The sequence below is a fragment of the Capra hircus genome, chromosome 7 (genome assembly GCF_001704415.2).
Source record: "Capra hircus breed San Clemente chromosome 7, ASM170441v1, whole genome shotgun sequence".
Taxonomy (NCBI): domain Eukaryota; kingdom Metazoa; phylum Chordata; class Mammalia; order Artiodactyla; family Bovidae; genus Capra; species Capra hircus.
Window position 1 is genome coordinate 48592187 of NC_030814.1, and position 20624 is coordinate 48612810.

A 20624-nucleotide genomic window follows, 5' to 3' on the forward strand; every position below is an offset into this window, starting at 1 on the left:
AAATGACAGGACCCACCAGAGCTCCAGGCAGCAGCCGCTCAGCTCCGCTCCGCTTTAGGTCGCCGCGTCCTCGTAATGGCTCCCTGCTCCTCACTTAACACAGCCGCGCCTAATCCTAGAGCCAGGACAAATGGCATTACTGTCAGCCCAGTTCCCTCCCTGGGAGGGAGGGAGGGGGTGGCCCGGGGGCACCCCACGCCACCAACCACGTTCCAGGAATCCTCCAGGCCTCCCCCATACTGCATCCCTTGCCAGAGGCCACCAATTCCTACCCTCCTAAACCTCAGGAAGAGGATGTCTCGTCCGACTCCATCCCACGCCTGGGGACCCTACAGCAGGCAGGGACCCTGCGCCCTCACCCATGCCCTGACAGAGGCAGCTTCCACGGAAGAGGAGAAAGTATATCCCTGACCCTATGCCGATGGCCCTCGCGTTCCTCTCAAGGGTGGCAGCCTGGAGCGGATGAGCCCTTGCCATCAGCAAGGGTAACTGAGCTCTGACTGCAACTCTGCCTGACTTCCTATGTGACCAAAGCAGGCCCTGCCCCCCAATCCAGATCTCAGTTTCCCCGCCTGTCCTGAGATGAAGAGGAAGCAGGACTGATAGCCCCTACAGGGCCAGCAGGTGGTCAAAGCGCCTCGTTTTGGTCCCCACCCCAGCTGCCAGGCCCTTGTCACTGCCCCCACCAACCTCAACAGAGGAGAAAGAAGGGTAACTGCCAGAGCGCGGAGGTTCCAGAGTGGAAAAGGGCCTTAACAAAGCCCAGAGAGGAGGGGCAACTGGGCCGTGGTCACATAGGCAGCTGGATTAAGGCCAGCCTGGGTTTGCTCTTCAGCAGTAAACATGTAAGAACGTCCACCTGCGAACGTATCTGCCTTTTTAGAGGATGCCAAGGAGAACACAAGACAACCTGCTCAGTGGCAGAGTTTCAGGCCCCAAGAGTAGCAGCTGGGCAGGGGGGTGTTAATGGCATGTTTGAAAGTGTAGGGTCTGGGGATGGACACTGCTGACTGCCCAAGGCTACTCACATCACACCACGAGGGTGGCCTAGGCTCCTGCCAGCCCACAGTGATCCCAGGAACTCCTGCAGGGATTAACAGCCTTGGGCACCTCCTAACAAGTCACCTGTGGCCCAGCGGTAGTGATGGGGAGCCTGGCCTAGAGGCACAAAAGCCTGGGGGATGCTGAGAAGCCTCCGGGCCCCATGGCCAGAGTGGAGGGAAGCCAGGAGCTCTGGGGTCAACACGGAGGAAAGGAAAGCCTGAGGCATTTGGAGCCCCAGAAGCCCCCTAATCTCCTAGAGGCCTGGTGGGTACCAGCCAGGCCTGCTGATACCAAGGAGGCTTCATCAGGGCCTGCATGAAAGCGCCCTCGTCTCTCCACACTCGCTGGGGCTTGTCACCACGACAGGAGCCTGCTGCCAACATGCCTCCCCGCCTGGGTGAGGGCTCGGATGCTCACACGGAGGCGCAGCTGGCAGGGGAAGGGGCAGCAGGCAGGGGGAGGGGGAGGGCCTTGCTCTCTCTAGGTCACAGACAGCTCGAGAGCAGAGACAGAGTAAACAGCACCAGGCCGGTGACTACTTATCCAAGGCCCCTTTTAAAGAGGCCAAGGGGCCTGGATAAGGCTCTACAAGGCACCCTGCAGGTGTCCGCACACCCCCAAGGCTCAGGGGCTGATTTCTGGAGTCGGGAGACTGGTGTTCTAGTCCTCCACTGAGCCAGGATGAGGCATCCAGGCAGCAGGCGCCCACTCTCAGGTGCTGGCGGGCACCTGCCCGGCACCAGGAGTCTCACTGAGGCACCTGAGTGCTCGTCTCAGTCTGCCTCTAAGTGCCTCCCTCGCCTCACCCTAGGCCCAGCCTCCCACTAACCTGCCAGTGAGCCCAGCCAAGCACTCCCTCCTTGCTGTGTTCACCAGTAAAATGGAATGGTGCCAGATGACTCCAAGGACCAATCTAACTCCAAGCTGGGCAATTCTGCAGGGAGCATAACCAACCTCCACACTCAGCCCCAGGAACGGGCACAATGGCCCCTACTCCCGCCATCCAGAAGCCCATCAGGCACCACGCTCCAGGCAGAAAACATGGTATAACACCTCTGTGTAACCATGTGCTCTGCCCTTTCCTAAATGCTTGGCCTCTGCTTCATCAAGCCCTCATTTCACAAATGTGGAAAATGAGGCTCACAGGAGTGAAGCAACTGGCTCAAGCTTAGTCGGGAAGTGCTGAGCTGAGATTCGAACCAGGGCCTGGCTGTAATCCTACATTCCACGGGATCTGCCAGATAACCCAGAACTCACTACAGCTCAGAAGATGCTACTGGGTCTTTGCACCTCCCACGTCTTTGAGGGTGCAATGCTGAGGCTAATGCAAAAGGCGGGCTGCCGGAGGTGGCGGGAGCAGAGGCAGGCATGGGAAGCCTGTGTGGGTGCTCAGCATCTGCAGACTGACCAGCCTCCGGCCTGGCCAGCTGTCCACTACTGTGGCCACAAAGTCCTCGTCACCACAAGCATACCACCGCCACCACTGTGCCATTTTTAAACCATCACACAGATGCAAAGCTTTTTCACAGATGCTGCTCTGGCATCACATGACAAGCTTCTAAGATCATGGCAGGGATTTCTTCCCTCTTTCTGCTATGAGGAAAGTGGGGTTCCTGGAGGAAGAGTGACTTCCCAAGAACACAGTGAGGCAACGTTTGGCAGTGAACTTGGAGCCCACACCCTCTGCCTTAGGTCTGGAGCTGTCTACTGCTCCATGCCCCTGACTTTTCAGGTCAACCAGCACTGATGGACCTATATAACAACCACTTTTTTTTTTTTGGACCATGCTGCATGGCTTGTGAGATCTCAGTTTCCTGATGAGGGATTGAACTTGGGCCACGGCAGTGAAAGCACTAACTCCTAACCACTAGACCACCAAGGAGCTCCCACTAACAAATGTTTCTGAGAGCTCATTCTGTGCAGGTATTCAGTTCAGTCACTCAGTCGTGTCTGACTCTTTGTGACCCCATGGACTACAGTACGCCAGGCCTCCCTGTCCATCACCAATTCCCGGAGTTTACTCAAACTCGTGTCCATTAAGTTGGTGTTACACCCACATTTCATGTTGTTATCTCATTTAACCGTCAAGACAGCTTCACAAACTACTGCCACTGTTCTCATTTCACAGAGACACTGCAGTTCAGAAATATGGCATATCTTCCCCAGTTCACCATTTTAGAAAGGGGCAGAGCGGAGATTCAACCGGAGGTCAGTCTGGCTCTGAGGCCTGCACTTGGAATCTCTGTGCTCACTCTGGGACCAGAGGGGAAAGGACAGCAGACACACTCAAACAGCATGTGTGCCTGCAGGTTATGGCGAGATTAGGATAACAGGAAGACAAACAAAGCTCTTGGAGAGCCCAGAAGATGCAGGCTGTTACAAACGTCCAGGCAGGAGGCCAGGAGTCTGAGCAAGGGACATGGGAACAGAGGGAGGTGACAGATGGGAGGGAGGCGGCCTTGTGAGACCTTGGTCAAGTGCCTTGCTTTCTCTGGATCTCAATTTACCCAGCTGTTAAGAAAAGTCCCTGGAATATCTCCAGAGCCCTCTCCACCTCGAAAAACTCTTGGACCCTGGGAAAACAAGCAATGCCTGGTGACAGCCTGGCTGCCAGCCACAGGGGAATCTGAAATGTCCTTGGCTGTCCTGGCACGATTCAACTGCTGGGTAACAGGCTTGCAAAAGCACAGGCTCGGTCAGCATGCCTGGGCACCACTGAAGTGTGGGTCCTAAGGGGGCCACATTCCACCCATTGTCAACCCCTCCATGGCTCCAGTGGAGAAAGCACCCAGGCTGGACCCAGACCAGGAACCGAGGTCACATCCAAGTGCCCAGTGGAATGTCACTCCAGGCCTGCCCTGATCCTGTTCAGACAACCCAAGGACACTCAACATCACCCACCCCTCAAAGCCCCACACTCACATTCCCTAAGGTCAGCCACTGGGATGTAGAGACAAAGGGTTCTGTAGGAGCTCTGAGGGAAAATGACAACCTCCATTCCCACAGGACGTGTGCAAGGCAGAAGCTGCCCACGCCAAGTCAGTGAAGACCACCAGTTAAAAGAAGGGCGGAGAGTCCATCGGGGTGGCCCTCAGTTGTCACTCCTGCAGGTGGACGGGGTTCAGGCAAACTCACAGCTGCCTCCTCAGAGCACGTGTGGACCAATCTCCTATTCTACAGCCTGCCGTGGCTCCCACCACCCACGGGGCAGAGCCCCTCAACTTGACCCACTGCACAGCCACTGTCACTAACAGCCTCTATCCACTGCGTGTGGTGTGTGCTGAGGCCGTGGCAATGTGCATTTTCTCATTAACCCCTCACAGGAACTCTCTGATGCAGGATGCAAGTACTATGGTTGGCCTGTTTTCACAGATGAGAAAACTGAGGCGCAGAGAGGTTATGCCAGTGGCCCAGAGTCTCACAGCCAGGTGGCAGAACAAGGACTCACATCCACACTGGACTTTAAGCCAGGTTCTTAACCTGTGCTTTTGGCCTCTTCAAGTGCTCCCTGCCACCCTCAGAACCTTGGGGCCAGCTTAACAATTCCATATGCCAGAGGGGAAACCAAGGCACAGAGAAAAACCTCTCTCTCTGTTGGTAACCAAGCCAGGGAAAGGCCTGGGGCTTCTGGTTTCCTCTTCGAGGACTCCCCCCACGCCACCCACCCCAGGAGGAGCCCTCACCCAAGGAAGCACACCAGGCAGAAAGGCCAGGACCACCGCCAAGACAATGAGTCTTCAGAATCTGCCTTCTTCCTCTGTCCAGAAAGAAGGGGGAAAAAGGAGCAGGTTTACGAAGAAAGAAAAAGCACATGAAAGGCCCAGGAAATGCTGCTCTTACTGACAGGTTCTCAAGAGTCTGGAAGGTCCTCACGGGCACCCCCACACCCCTCCAACAACAGGACGCCCAGGACCAGCCTCTACTCGCGCATCTCCCCTCCCCTGGGCATGCCCCTAACTAGCGCATCTGATCTGAAATCTCCACTTCTCTCCCTAAACCTGCCATCCTGCAGCCTTCCCTGTCTCCATAAATGTCCTTCCGGTCCCTCAGACCAGAAACCTTGCCGCTGACACTTTCTTCCTCCCACGCCGCCCATCTGATCCATCAGCACAGCATCCTGAGAAACCCATCCGGAGCCCGACCCCTTGCCACGCTGAGCTGTACTGCCACCTGTGTGACCACCACACCTCCCTCCCTCCCTCCCGGCCTGGCCATGTCCTGCTTCCACCCTCCTGACTTCTCCCTGCCCGCAAACGTGAGTCAGCCCTCGGCCCCAGCCCCTCGGCAGCTTCGCCTCAACTCAGACTCAATAGCAAAGTCCTCTAGAAGGCCCGAGAGGCCCTAGGCGGTCCTCCCCGGCATGGCTGGCCACCTCTCCTCCTAGGGCCGCTCTCACTCTGCCCCTGCCCACGCCAGTCTTCTGCTCCTGGAGCACATCCCAAACCCTCTTGCTGCGAAGCCTTGTGCTGCCGCACCCTCTGCCTGGAATGCTCTTCCCCACACACCCTGTGGCTCCCTAGCTCCCTCCTGGAGTCTCCCGTCCCCTCACCAGAGATTTTCCATGACCCCCACCCCTAACACAGCAGAGCCACCACTCAACACAGCTTTATTTTTGTGGCAGGCACTCTGGCCACCTGATAAATAGCCACTATTCATCAGTTTGTTGACTCTCTCTCACCACTAGAATGTCACCCCTAAGTCCAAAGTAGGGACCTGGGCTGTTTTGTTCACTGCTGTCTCTCAGTGCCCGGAACAAAATAGATGCTCAATAAAAATGTGCTGGCAGAAGGACTATGGCTGCCCTCATCTGAGCATCTGTTGGTTTCTTCAGCCCCGAGGAGACCAGGAGAGCCTGGAGGTGAAGTGAGACTCTGCCTGTATCAGCTGGAATCTTGACAGTTGTCACATGAACAGTCCTGGAACAAGTAACTGCTTGGACCTGACCAGGACTTACACTGGTCCCTATCTGATGCCTGTGCCCAGTCTTCTGGCTACTTCTGGGTCTGACAGCTGGGCCCGTGGGGCAGCTCCCATCCCCGCGGGAACACGGACTGGGCTGCAGCTGGGCTCCCCCCGCCAGTCCACCAGTGCTGCTGGGGTCCGGCATCTGACAAAGGCTGCCCCACGCCCCCAGCCAGGGGAAGCGGAGGAGGGAGGCCCAGTGCCACGCCTGCCCTTTTCCTGTTGTCAGCAGGAGGGCCATCAGAAGGAAGCTTTGTTCTCAGAATAAAGAGCAAGAAGCCCAGTGCCAGGCGGAAACGGGCACAGAGGCAGCTGGCCCATTGGAGGCAGTTTAAGGAAAAATGAAAAAAAATGGGATGGAGGATGTTTGAGGGGTAATTTGCACAACCAACCAGTTTCATGCCTCCAGGGTGGCTATGACGATGGTGGCTTCGCTTTTCCAGGCCAAGCCTCGAGGTTGTCACAGACAACCAGACAATTGTCCCAGCTCGGGGGGCCTGGCACTGACCCTGAGGAGGGAGGTGAGGACAGAGGAGTGGATCCTTGCCTGGGAGTCAGAAGACCTGGGTCCAAGCCTGGCTTTCCACATAATCACGTGAGACACGGGGGATGTCCCTCCCTCCACGTACCTCAACGTATCCATCTGTAAATGACTTGTGCCGGCCTGTGCTTGAAGCCTCAACCTGTCTGCCACCAGACCACCCAGCGAGATGCCTCTGAGCCTGTGGCCAGGTCACTGGCAGCCCAGGATAGTCCTCCAACCTTCTTGGGCACAGGCCCTGCCCACTGGGACCCGGGCTTCCAGCCTGCCTCCTCCCCTGCCATCAGGGCCCTCCTCTCCTGAGCTGTCTGTCACCTGAGCAGTGTTAAATCCCTCTGGGCTTGGCCTAGACTCTGACACCTGCCCAGATGCCCCTGTCAGCCTCTCCCAGGATGGTGCTCCAGACACTTTCAGTCACAACCACCAGAGGAACCCAGCGTGTTAGTGCACAGAAGGTGAAAAAGCAGCTCAGAGAGGGAAAGGGACACGAGATGTCACATAGCTCAAACGTACCCAGAGGTCCACCCTTCCAGCCCTGGGCTCCCTGAGCCAAGATAGGGTCTTCAAGGCATGTCTATAGACCTTCGCGTCTAAATCCTCTAGGAGGGGGACACTATACTCTGGACTGAAGGAATCAAAGATGAGGGCCAGAAACCTGCATGCTTTTTTTCTTTTAAAAAAAAAAAAAGCTTCCCAGATTTTTCTTGTACCCAGAACAATTGTGACCTCTCAGCTAAGACCTCTTCCAAGAGGGGACATCTTAGCTGGTCTCCAGGGAAGGTTAGGATTTCCATTAAAAGAGTAAAATAAGCCTTGCATAGATAGATAGCTGAACAAAGAAGCTGGGGGTTAAAGCACATTCTCTAGAAGAATAAAGCAGAAAAAGGCCTGAAGGAGGGGAAACCCAGTCCAGTAAACACTTGAACTGACTCTCCCCCACCATCTCCCATCTCCCCAGGATTCAGAGGTTTGCACTTGATGCCATCCAAAGGCTGCTGATCCCAGCCTCTCTCTGCCCTGAAGCTCCTCTAAGCCCCAGGGGAGAGTGGAAGGTGGAGACAGCTGCAGGGGAAATGTCCCTCTCCTTGCTTATACCGCAGCATGGGGATGACTCTCTGAGTGACTGTTTATCCCCAGCTTAAGAAGCTGCCGGGGTCAGTGGCTAAGCAGTCACAGCTTATCTGGGAGGAGGATTCTCAGGCCACGGGGCAGGCTGATCCAGAGGCTTCCATTAAATGGAATCTTCACAGCTGGTGAGGTTCAGCAATGCCCTGCCTTCGTTCATAAAGGAAACACTTATTATGCTCCTGCTGTGTATGTAGTCCTGAGCTTGAGCACAGTGCTTCGAGGGACAGAGAGAGGAGTCAGCTACCCCCAACCACCCTCAAAGAGCCCACAAAGCTGACAGACAGGGCACCATAACACAGCACAGGCGAGAGAACCAGCCATGCCTACAGGACAGGGTCGAAAACTCAGATGCCTAGGAGGCTAGAGAGACTGTGTAAGTGTGCCAAGTGGCTCGGGAGGGATGGGGCAAAGTGGAGCTTACGTGCTTCATCTCCAGTAGCAGCCACTGGGGAACTAGGCTCAAAGTTTTACAATCTTCTCATTTTTGAAGTAAAGCCAGAAGTTGAGATCTTACGTAAAATCTCCTGTTGGCAACTAGCTCAATATTTGGTGTGGGCCAAGTAAAATCTGCCCCTGGGGTGGATGTGTCCTGCCAGTCTGCGGCCTCTGTTTTCTTAAAGAGAACAGAACGCAAAGCTCAGAAGAGAAGAGATAGATCTCTGTAGCCGAGCTACCAGGAAAGGCTTCCTGGGAGAGGAGGCCTGGCGCTGGGCTGCAGGGATGGGTAGGTCACTCCTGGGAAGCGAGTCATGGCGGGGTTGGGGGGAAGTGGTGTACCAATTCAAGCCATGGGTCAAGGGCACCACCCCCCAGCCTATAGCCTGCCCATCCCCAAAGCAAGTACAGAGGTGTCATCTCTGTCTGTCCCCAGGTGGCTGGGGAAGGGGCCACTTGCCCAGCAACCTCCTAACTAAACCAGTCGGTGGCAGAATAGCACGGGTTCGATTTCATCCCTGGAGCCTGAGGAACAGGTCAGCTAATGTAACAGCCCCACGGGGGAAGGGAGAGGAAGAGACAATGGAGGACAAAATGAGGTTGAGAATCCAGTCCTGCCTGGCCAGGCCCCACTGGTTACATAATCCTGCCTCAAGGCACCAGTGAGGGCCTGGGCTGGGGAGACCCAGGACGCAGAAGGTTCCCCCCCACCCCCGCCACCCCGCCTTCCCCTGCCCACTGCTGCTTTTCAACCCTGCCCTGCAGCTCCTGAAAAGCACAGCAGAGCTGTGGGTGGAGACTAAGACCCCAAGATAAGGCACTTAACAGGATCACACAGCAAATTAGCAACAAAGCTGAAACTGATAATAACAGCAAACTTTAACCAAGTGGTTACTTTGTGCCAGGCAGAGCGCAAATCCTTTACACACATTATCTTTATCTTATTTAAAAAGTCTACAACACCTGTAGATAACTACTCTCATTTTTCCCACTTTACAGATGGGGGAATTGAAGCACAGATATACTAACTTACCCAAGGTGATGCCGGAGCTGGCTCAGAGGAGGAGCCAGTTTTCAGAACCCAACAGTGGCCTCCAAGACCACACAACGAACCTCGAAACTACACTGCCATCAGGCTACTTTCTGCTAGAACCACACTGCCTTTCAGCTTCCTTCTCTCAAGCCCATAGGGCATGCATGCAGCCCCCTGCCCTCCTGTCAGCACTTTGGGGACCACTGAGTCCTCTTGACAACCTGATGAAACCTACAGATTCTCTCTGCAGAAAAATAATCCACAGAAATGCCTACAAAACATTGCAGGAGATCTGAGGGGCTCACACAGCCCTGTGCTGGGGACCAAAGCAGATCCAAAGCATGGAATACTCCAAAGTTGGAGGGAGATGGAGGAAGGGGACTCCCCGAGGCTCTCTGGCCCCCTCATCTCTGAACTTGAGCCCAAATGGACAGCCACGTTAGTCCACAGGCGTGGGCACGCATCAGGGCCCAGGGCCTAGTCATCCCTTCAGGGCTGGGAGAACAGAATGAATCACGATATACAATAGCCCCCGCCTCTGCACCCACTGGGAGTGACTCACAGCTCCCAGCTGCTAGGCAGACGGTGCACAGCTGGGCCCCAGCATCTGGACGGGGGTGGCATCGCCAAGCTTACCACCATGCTTCCCCACGCTGCAAGTCACCATTCAATGGGTCACCTGTCTACAGGTTAGACCTGGCCTTACCCAGACTATAGTAGCTCTGTTTCCAAGAGGGGACCCTCCACAGTCTCCACTGGGCTCCAGGCCAGCTGGCGCCATGGGAGCAAGAGGTGACAACAACTGCCCCTTACAAGGCACCGCAAGACCCAGGCTCCCATCCCAAGCCTCCTGCTGCCTCACTGTGCAACCGCAAGCAGCACCCCCACCTGTCAGAGCCTCAGTTTCACCAACTATAAATTGGGAAGACAACGCATCAAGTCCCACCCAGCGCCACAGCCCCAAGTCTATAAACAGTAGCACCGACACTTGACAAAGCCTTGGGATCCTGCTTTCAGGAAGTTACATAAACATCCTTCGGAGAAACAAAAGTCAAACCTAAAGACTTTTTTTTTTTTCCTGTAAAGATATCAAGAAGCCCTTTTTATAGTCTGACTTCCCCCATTCTACTTCCATTGTTTCAAATATCCTCTCAGGACCTAGAAAATACATTTGGTTTCCGTCTGGGGTCTGGGCTTCTTGGTGTTCTTCCCCTTGGATGCCGCCCCACCCTCCTTGGCAGCTTTCTCCTCCGGACACACCCTTCTCTACCCCCAGCACTGGTCTGGGCCACCCTGAGGGCTATGGCTACCCAGCCTGCCAAAGGAGGGGTGGGGGGCAGAGACAGTTTTCAGGAAACAAAGCCTCCCCTGGACAGAACAGAGCACGCTGCAGGTCTGGTCCCAATCGTGACATGGTGGGTGGCCCTGTGTGGGTCCCTGCTCCCCACGGAGAGAAGGGCTTCTTATACTGTGTCAGGGATGCTCCTGCACTGCACCCAAAGACACGGAGGCAGATAAGAACAGCAGGGCGCACACTGGGCTCTCTGATCACGACTCCCCAAACCCTCCTGCTAAAACGGGAGGAGACCCAGGTTTTTTCTGACTTTATTTCTTGCTCTAGCTGTGGGGCCTGGAACTCAGCTCAGCGCCTCTCTGAGCCTCAAATGGCCCATCCATGAGACAGGGAAAGTGACAGTGTCTGTAGTGGAGGCCATGATTTGGAGGCTTGAGCCCTAACCACCCCCACACAATCCCATCACCCCTCCTCAGTAAAGCCCGACTTACTCCTTTGATAGAATGCAGCTCTATAAAGCCTGCTACACAAACACACCAAAACAATCCTCCACAGCCTCTCTTCCAAGGAGATCATGCTTCTAAGGCCCCTACAATAAAATTCCTAGATTTCTACCACCTATGGCTGTGTGCCTTCAGTATTTTCATCTGTAAAATGGGGCCAATAATGATGCCAACCTTACAAGATTACTCTGGGGATTACTCCAGAGATTACATGGATGTGCCTAGCAAGCATTGACAAGCTCTCCACAAATGTGAGTGGCAATTATACAATCACCATCATTAAAATGACTGAGACGCTTTAAAACCATTGGTGGTAACAGCAAAGGCCCCGTGGCCCTCCTGGACCACATCTGGCCACTGTGACCACACAGGCATGCATGTGCCCCCGACCCCAGCACACACCCTTCCCTGCAGCAGGAACCACTCTCTGCCCTCAGTGCTAGAATACAGCCAGCCTATTCCTGGCACCCATCCTTGCCACCCACAGAGTCTGCCACCTGCTAGTTCCCCAACCTCCCAAGTGGCCCTGGCACTGTCTCCTGTAAGCACGTTGGGGTTCTCTTGAACCCCATCACTGTGGCACAAGACTGTTTCCCAGGCAGTGGAAGCTGTTACAAGATGGAGACTCTCTGAAGTCAGGCTAGAGAGAAACCGGCTTTCCTCTGGGTCCCCTGCATTTGCTGGTATCTGAATATGTTCAGAGTCCAGAGAAGCATCAATTTTTTTTTAATTACCCAACCAAGTACTTTTGGAAGTTGAGCATGCATCGGAATCACCTGAGAAACTTACATTGTTGGATTCCCCTCCCTAACTCATCAGTTTAAGATTCAGTAAGTCTGGGGTGGGGCTGGATAATCTGCATTTCTAATAAGTTCCCAGGTAATGCTGATGCCAACGGTCCAGAAACCAACTTTGAGAACCACTGACTTAACATGCAGGTGAGTAAGGGGGAGCGTCTGTGAACAGGTGATGCTAACAGTCCTGTAAATACACACGCAGGAGCTGCCCGGTGTAAGGGCAGGAGGAAGGGGACCTGGGCAGACGGTGCAGCCAGAGAGAAGGCCCTGCGAAGACGACCTTCATTTCTCCTCACCTGGCCTCTGCCTGGGCAGGCAGCATAAACCAGAGGTGTCTGCGCAATAACCACAGCAAACCTCCACCGACCGCCACCCCAGACCTGCCCTGACAGGCCCATCCTCGGCTGGCCTGCAGGTGAGGAGAATCCATGCTACGCCTCACAGAGCCAGAACTCTCAGGTCTCCACCACTTCCCAGCGAGGAACAGCAGGATTCTGCTCCATACCTCCAGACACCCATCCAGACACATCCCCTTCCATCTCGGCCAGCTCAGACTGCTTCCTCATTTCCAGCGCCTCATGCAAGTCAGCTTCGTCTGACCGGAGCAGTTCCCTCAGAAACCACCAGACACCAAGGACGGACCTGCCAAGTCTGAACCTCTCCAGGCCAAGTCATCCACCTCGCTGGGCCTCAGTCGCCACATCTGCTAAAGGGGGGTGATAACAGTGCCCATCTCCTTCTGTTGTTGGGAGAATGAAAATGGGGTCCTTGGTCATTAACTACATCATCAGCTACAACAATAACCATATCTATTCTGGCCTGGGCTTGCAGTTAAGCATCTTCCTTATGTTTTCTTTCTAAATGCTGTGAAATGAGGACAGTTATCCCCTTTGTACAGATGAGAACCTACAACTGCTCGCCCAGGGTCCCACCAAGTAGGAAGTGGCCCTGTAGAGATGCGAACCCAGCTTATCCTGCTCCAGAGCCTGGTTCCTAGCTTCTTCTCAATGCGTGTCCCCATCAGCCCACCCTGAGACCCAGCCCAGGTCACCTCTCCCTGCCACCATCCTCTCCCCCTTCCTGGGGCACAGGGAGGCTGGGCAGGAGGCCCATAGAGGCTGCAACCTCCACAGCTGCCCACAGTCTAGAGTATGGGCCCCTGGTCTTGAGGGCAGTCATGAGGCCTGCCAGCTGGGCCAATCTATCTGGCACAAGTTCTAGATACCACTCAACAGGGCCACCAAGGAGGAGGCTGGGACTATAGAACTTGACCATCTTAACCAGGAAAGAAGAGAAGAACGGGTTTCCCTGGTGGCTCAGTGATAAAGAATCCCCCGCCAATGCAGGAGACACAGGGTCAATCCCCTGAGAAGATCCCATATGTCACAGAACAACTAAAGCCCATGCACCACAACAACTGAGCCTGTGTCCCAGAGCCCGGGAACTGCAGTTACTGAGTCCCCTGGATGCAGCCACTGAGGCCCTCGTGCCTGGGCTTCACAGCAAGAGAAGCCAGCACAATGAGACGCCGACACACCACAACCAGAGAGCAGCCCCTCTCTCCATAACTAGAGAAAAGCCTGTGCAGCAATGAAGACCCAGGACAGTAAAAATAAGTACAATTAGTTTAAAAAAAGGAAAATCAGATGTAACCAAGAGAGTGAGATCCTGCCAGGCTTCCAGGATGAGACGGGCAGCTGCCATGCCCCATGCACATTGCCCTCTCTCCAGTCTCAGTTTCCTCACCCATACAAGCCTCAAGTAACTTAAGACAGAAAGCTTAGAAATCCCAGAGATTCCTCCCTTCATCTCTAGAAAGAGAGATCACCTCCTAGGTACAAACAATAATTATGATAACCACTGTTATCTCTGAACAGCTCCCACTTACTGGGCTCTGACACTGGGTCAGGCAGAGATCTACTCCATCTCCCTGGTAAAACAGGACTATTACTATCCTCATTCCGCAGTTGAGGAAAACCATGCCGAGAGTTAGGTAGTGTGATCTAGATCACACAGCTAACGATGACAGAGTTGGGAAGTGAACCTGGGACTTCTAACTCCACTGTGCAAAGCTGCCCAAATCCAGTGGGACAGAAACGGGCTGCCTGCAGCCACTGCCTCCAGAGCATGGAGCCTGGAGGAGATGAGACATGTTCTTAAGGAGCCAGAATTCAAAACCAGGTGTATGAAGGTCCCTGTAGAGGCCCAGATAACAGACTGTGCATGGAAAGCAGGGAGCAGGTAGTGCCAGCTTGGTGGATTTAGAAAGAGGTCCTGCTGGAGCTGGGTACTGGCTGGGGAGGGACTCTGGGGTGGGTGAGCGGAAGTGACTAGGGTGCAGCATCCTCTCTGTGAGCAGAGATGTGGAGACAGGAAGGGACTGGGCACACAGGGAGGGAAAGGGGACAGTTTCTTTGTGAGGGTCAAGGGGGACTGGGAGACAGAGCACTGTAGTCACATAGCAAGCCACCCACCTCCCACACCTGGCCCTCAAATAAGTGTTCATTTGCAGTGCACATTTAAAATTAGACTAATCCAATCTGTATCAACAAATAAAACAAGCAGGAATAAAAAGGTCCAGGAGGCAACTGGACACAAACTTTTCTTCATCGAGATAAGAGCGTTAGGCTGTGTGTGTGTGTACGCTCAGTCATGTCTGACTCTTTTGTGACCCCATGGACTGTAGCCTGCCAGGCTCCTCTGTCCATGGGATTTTCCAGGCAAGAATACTGGAGTGAGTTGCCACACCCTCCTCCAGGGGATCTTCCCGACCCAGGGACCCCAGGGACCGAACCCAAATCTCTGCATCTCCTGCATTGCAAGCAGATTCTTTACCACTCGCTGAGCCATTGGGGACCTCTGTAATCCCTTTGGTGACAGACTGGCTTTAGCCCCAACACCACACAGTCCAAGACACCCCCCTCCACCCCTTCTTCCAAGCTCCCAACCTCCAAGCTCAAGCTGACAGCGCTTGTGACAGGCCCACAGGCAGAAGAAAGTACCTTGGCTGGTGAGCCCTGAGACTGGGAGACTCTACTTTAACCTCTAATGAGGGGACAGAGGCAGATACCCCTGCCCCCTACCCCCCCGCAACACACATCCCACCCCATCCATTCCTCACTTTCAAACCAACCCCTAACTGAGTCAGCCTGATTCATGATTCAGCCTTATTTCCTCATATTTGAGGAAAGACAGACTGAACCCATTTCACAGACTGAGAAAGGAAGGCAGCAGGTTTCAGGCCTATGTGAAACCACAGGCCCTGGCAATTCAGGCTTTGGTGGCTGCTCTAGAAATCCTGAGGGGCCTCTGAAAGGGCAGCTGGGCTGAGGGTTTCCATGGGGCAAGGGCTCTCCCAGGGAGAGCACCGCAGAGGAACTTCTAGAAATGCACAGAAGGGGCAGTTCTGAAAAGCTATGAGAAAAATGAAGTGGAAGTGGGTCAAGCACACCCTAAACGCCGAGATTCTCGGGTGAAAAGGGAACTGAGAGAAGTCACCCAGGCCTGACCGTCCTGGCACATGCTTTCTGCACCCTCTCCAGAGTCTCTGTGTGCTGTCAGCAATGGGACTTTGCTGTTTTCCCAGGCAGTTTATGCCCATTAGTGTCACTGTTAGCCCTGTAGGGAATTGAAAGCAGTGACATGGCCACTTATGGGTCCTTCCCCAAACCTTAGGCCACCTGTGATGACGCCACCCCCAAGGCACCTACAAAGTCCTGTAGCCTCCCCCTCCTTCCCTCTCAGTCCATCTTGTGGCCTGAGTCAGATGCCGGTCAACTTTTTCCTGGACCACAATTAGCATCATCTCTGAGCTGGTCTCAACCCTGCCAGTCTTGCTACCATCTCCTGCCAAATGACCCCCAAGAGAAGCAGCACAAGAGGGCAGAAACAGTTCAAGCCTGGGCTCAAACACAGGTCTGCAAGTGACTCAACCCCTCTGAGCCTCCATTTCCTCATCTGAAGATGGGGTGGGGTTGGGGGTGAGCAGCAAAAAGCTACTTTGCAGGGCTATTGTGAGATTTCAATGAAGCATCTGTAAGGAGCCTGGCACAAGACACAGTAACAGGCACCAACTCAATGAGCTGCTTACAACCCTCTGTCCTCTCCACCAGCCACAGAATAAAATCCAAACTCCTGAGCAGGATACTGCAAGCTCCCCATGACCTGATCTTGCCTCCCACTGCCCCCCTTCCCGCTGCCTGCACCCTCACAAGCACTTCCTCCCCCAGGAAGCCCTGTCGACATTAATAACCAGAAAAGCTTTTCCCCTCCACTGACCTTCCAAAGCCCATCTATCACTGATCACATCCTGCCTCTTCGCCATCACTTGATCCTTGCCTTCCCTCCTCCATCAGATTAGCAGACTCTCCAGTCAGAAAGCAGCAGCACCTCACCACATTTCATTTCCCAGTCACCCCCGTCCACAGGCATTTTCCATACATATTTAACAAATTACCCGAACGTTCCATTTCAAGTAAAGAATGTCCAAGTTCTCCAAACAGTCCAGATATTTCAAGCCATATCCTAAACCAAATCCCAAGCCAGCAGAAGTCTGCCCAATCTCCAGAGACTTACAGGCCTGTTTTTGACCTCAAAGTTTGGAAGACGGGTCACGCAGGTCCAGAGCCCAGGGCAGAGAAAGCTCTAAGCTGCGAAAACCAGAGTCAGTTCCTAAGTGTCTCACATGCAGGGTTTCTCAGTTGGCCCCTAGGTCAACCCCCAGCCTATGATTTCATACCTTTAACCACATCCTCGATTTGTGATTGTAAAACTGTCTTTGCATACTCCTGTGGCCGGAGTTCACCATCCATCTTTTCATTCTTGCTGGCTTCTCCTCCCTTCACCTGTTGATTCTCTTGCTCTGATCATGACAAAGAGAGTCTGACCACACGCCAAGGGTCATTCCCATCCCTCAGGACTCTTCAATCCCCCACATTTCTGAGTGCCCTTAAAGTCTAGCTAAGTAGTCGAATTTCCCCCCTTGTTCCTACAAACTGGCAATGAACTGTCAGTCCAAGAGGACCCCCTACTCTCAGGGTCCAGGAAAAGCCTATGGACACTGCAAATCCCAGACTCGGTGCTGGAACAGCCCCCTTGGAGCAGATAGAACAGTAATGCACAAACTTTCCTCTCCCCAAAACTTTATTCATTGTCTACTCCCACTCTATTGTTTTAATATGTCATTTACTAACCAGCAATTTGTTTTCTATTTTTAAATAAATTTCTCAAGGTCCCTACTCAGAGCCTGATACATAGTCATGGAATGGTACCGCCACCAGAAGACTGGGCTAGCACAAAGCACTTATGCAAGTGAAAGTCTAGGCCACCCCACATTCATTCCTCGGCTATTTACTGAGGGCCTACAGTGTCCTCTAGACTCAGAAACTCATGCATTTTCCATGAGGATTCTGCAATCGAGACATGGGCTCAAAATCCACCCTTCCTGACTATCCTCAAGGATGCTTGGGGTTGGGGCACCAAAGCAGCTCACTACTTTTGCAGTGAGGACCCTGCTAATGAGTCACACCTGAGGACACCTGGAATGTAAGTCCCTTGGCCATAGGTCTCTCATCACCCCAAGGGCTCCGCTCCTGGCCCTACCTCTGCCCCTTGCTGATCTGAAAGTGACCTGGTCCGAATGGAGTTGGTAAGCTCTTCGGTTCCCTGGGTACTGGGAAGAGACAGCCACCAGCTGTCCCTGGGCAGAGCACCTCCCTGCACCACCCGCACGACAAGCTAGTTGCTGCCATGGACCCAGCCAGCAACAGAACTTGGACCATTATCCAGCGCCAGGCCCAGGCTCCAGCCTCCCACAATAATAAGAACCAAGGCACAAGACGTCAGCCCTCACGAGACTGGACAGAAGGAGCAACACCTGGGGGTAAGGGAAAGGCCAAGGGTATCCTGATAATTTCAGAGGAAAATGAGATCAGTCACAGCAGGACTTTACAGAGCCCTGTAGTCGAGACTCAGGCTGGGGGAGGGGAGTCAAATCTAAGCTCCACCGCTTCTCACCTGTGTAACCTTCCCGATTTCTGTGCCTCAGTTTGCCCCTCTGTAAAATCTTGCTGATAGTCACATGGTAGAATTAAACAAGATGAAGTATATAAGGCAATTAGCCCAGGGCCTAGAGTGTAATACACACAGGACAAATACTTGTTGAATATAAGCATGCTCCTGTTTGCTAAGGTACCCCAGGTTCTCATTTCATTCTTATCCTGGCCCATTCTTACACTTTGCTCATTTTACAGGTGAGAAAATTGAGGCTAGGGGAAGGTAAGGAATCAGCCCAAGCTTACAGAGCTGGGAAGTGACAGGCACCCAAGTCAATTTGAACCTCAAACCAGGGAAAATAATGCCCAGGCCATTCCAAATGCTCTGGGCGGGTGGGTACAGCAGCTGGGTGCGATGGTGGGGCTCTGTATCCCCTGGGCTTGGCATGGCTCCTCGCTGACCCACCGGGGCCTGAGTCTGGGAAAGAGCCAGGAGGCCAGTGCCCAGTTTCCCAGTTTGTCCCAGAGCCCTCGAGTCCACATACGCCCCCTTCTTACCTCGTCCCAGGTTGTTAAAGGGCAGCGTTCAAAGCGGGGGTGTCCTTGCTCCCGAGAACCTGAGGCAGGAGAGGAGTTAAGAGACCAGACGGATCACTACCCAGGGAAAACCGGTCCGGCTGCCTTACCCTTCCCAAAGCGGGGACCCGGCCTCTAACCCCCTCCCTCGCTAGACAAAAGTTTCCCCTGTTCGGGAGTGGGGAGGGGGAGGGGGCATTCCTCGTGAGTGACATTATCCGTGACCTACAGCTGCCGCGCTGCCCTCGCCCGCACCCCGGCCTGCCCCTGGCCCCCGCGCGGTCCCCCACCCCTTTGTCCTCCCACCCCCGTGCGCGGAGCCCCGCGGACGCTGCAAGCCCGGCCGGCGCCCGCCCGCACCAAACTTGAGCCGGCAGCCACTCGGGCCCCGCGCGGCCTGCACGCCCGGCTCGACTCGGGCCCCGCCGGCTCGGCGACAGGGGACTGGCCGGCCCCGGCCCTCCCAGCGTCTTACCTGCCTCGGCTAGGGCTCCACCCGGGGGACGGGGCGCTCCCGGCGAGCCGCCGGACGCCTGGGTCCCCCGGGCCGAGCGCGCGCCGTGGGGCACTGGCCCGGGCCGGGGTTAACCCCTTCGCGGCCGCCTCCCGCCGTTCCCACCCCCGCTCCACGCCGCCGCCGCCGCCGCCCCGCCTTCCGCAGGCTCTCCACCCTAGGCCCTCCCTCCCGGTGCCCAGCCCCCAGTCCCGGCCCCCGGCACTGCGCTGGGGCACCGCTCAGCCTTCCCCCTCATCCCGCGGTGGGAGGTGGAGGGGTCTCCCAGGAGGCTGGAAGTTGGGGCGCGCCACCTCGCCCCCGCGCGGGCCCGCGGAGCACAGAGGGGTGAACCCGCGCGCCAAGGGACCCCCCCACCTGCCTCCCCTAACACCCTCCTGGCCCAGCGCCTACCTCCCCGAATCTCGGCGGTGGAGGCGGGTTTCGATCCCGCGATGGAGCGTGGGTGCCGGCCGGAGATCAGCGCCGGAGGCCCGAGCGGCCGGCGGGCGTGCGGCGAGCACCCCGGGGCGGGGGCCGGGGCGGGACTGGGCGCTGCTATCGGGGCTGGATTTCTCGGCTTCCACCCGGATTCTCCCTCGGCTCTCCCGGCCGATTCGGTGCTGCTCGGCGACCACGTGACGCGGGCTGCCTTTGACCCCAGTCTCGGAGCGGGTAGGGGGCGGGGGCGGGGGCGGGGGGGGGGCGGGGGCGGGAGGGGTGTCAGATGCTGGACCCACGAGGGCCCGAGGCGGCTGCCGGGAGTCCCGGAGGCGGTGACCTCGAGGAAACAAAGCCCGAGTGAAGCCAACAAGTTATTCGGGGTCAAGGAGGGAACAGCACTGGGGGGTCGGAGACGCTGCAGAGAGACCGAGGGAGACAAAGACCCGCGCCCGCCGTGCTTCCAGGGGCCCTGGGAGCGGCCCGCCGGGCCCGAAGGGGCCTCGTGGCTCTGCCGCCACTAGGCTTGTGACAGCCCTCCAGGGCCTCCTCTGACGGCTCCCAAACAACTAGGTCTCTGCTGGAGTGACCCCACCTGCGTGCGCAGTTCTTCCCCGCACCCCCTACCCCTTTGCCCTTACCCTCGAAAACCCCTTTATTCCCTTTATCGTGATTATCTTGTTCATTTATTGGTTTCACTGTTTACTAGAATCATCTTCCCCAACAAGTTGTTCCCAGCTGAATTCCCAGCGCCTGGCACGTAACAGGCAGATGAAGAGATGGATGACATTGTGCAAATCTCTTCTCCCACTGAGCCTCAGTTTCCTACCTCCAGTGTTATTTCAAGGATCTCAAGGACCCTGCAAATTAGGCAGGATTACAGTGGTCATCCTCATTAAACAGATAAGAACCTTGAGGCCCAGAAAGACAAAATGATTTCTGGGAGTTTCTTAAGTGGCTGAGAGCTGGAGCCTGCACACAGATGTATTTGTTCCAGGTGGGGCTTTTTGCCATTCATGAGCCTGTCTGTAAAATGAGGGGCTGGGTCATTAGTTGATTGGTTGATTAGGAGCCATAAGGAGTTTGTTTAATGATGTAGATCACCAGGCCCCTACCCTACCCTACAGGTCTGACTCATAGGCCTGGAGTGAGACTAGAGCAAATTTGGAAAGCAACAGATTGGTGGTTTCCTAAGGGCCTTCAGAGGCTCAAGATTACCTCACTGTAGGAGCAAAGCTTAAAATATATATATATATATATATATATATATGAAACTATCATATGACCCAGCAATCCCACTACTGGGCATATACCCTGAGAAAACCACACCTGGAAAAGACACATGCACCCCATTATTCGTTGCAACACTTCTTACAGTAGCTAG

At 55.0% G+C, this 20624-nt stretch overlaps 1 protein-coding gene across 8 annotated transcripts in view; it reads right to left on the bottom strand.

The window, feature by feature from the left end:
• NDST1 (N-deacetylase and N-sulfotransferase 1) overlaps positions 1-19424 on the bottom strand; it is an 84108-nt gene extending 64684 nt beyond the window's left edge. The window contains exons 1-4 of one of the 8 annotated variants that reach the window (XM_018050150.1): positions 19214-19422; positions 18289-18347; positions 4728-4801; positions 17-115 (exon numbers count right to left, since the gene is read on the bottom strand). The gene's annotated coding sequence lies outside the window, so the exon portion shown is untranslated. Of the gene's footprint in view, positions 1-16; positions 116-4727; positions 4802-16475; positions 16786-18288; positions 18348-18781; positions 18919-19213 lie in introns of those variants that run through there. The other 7 variants (XM_018050152.1, XM_018050148.1, XM_018050149.1 and 4 more) reach the window with 7 other exon arrangements.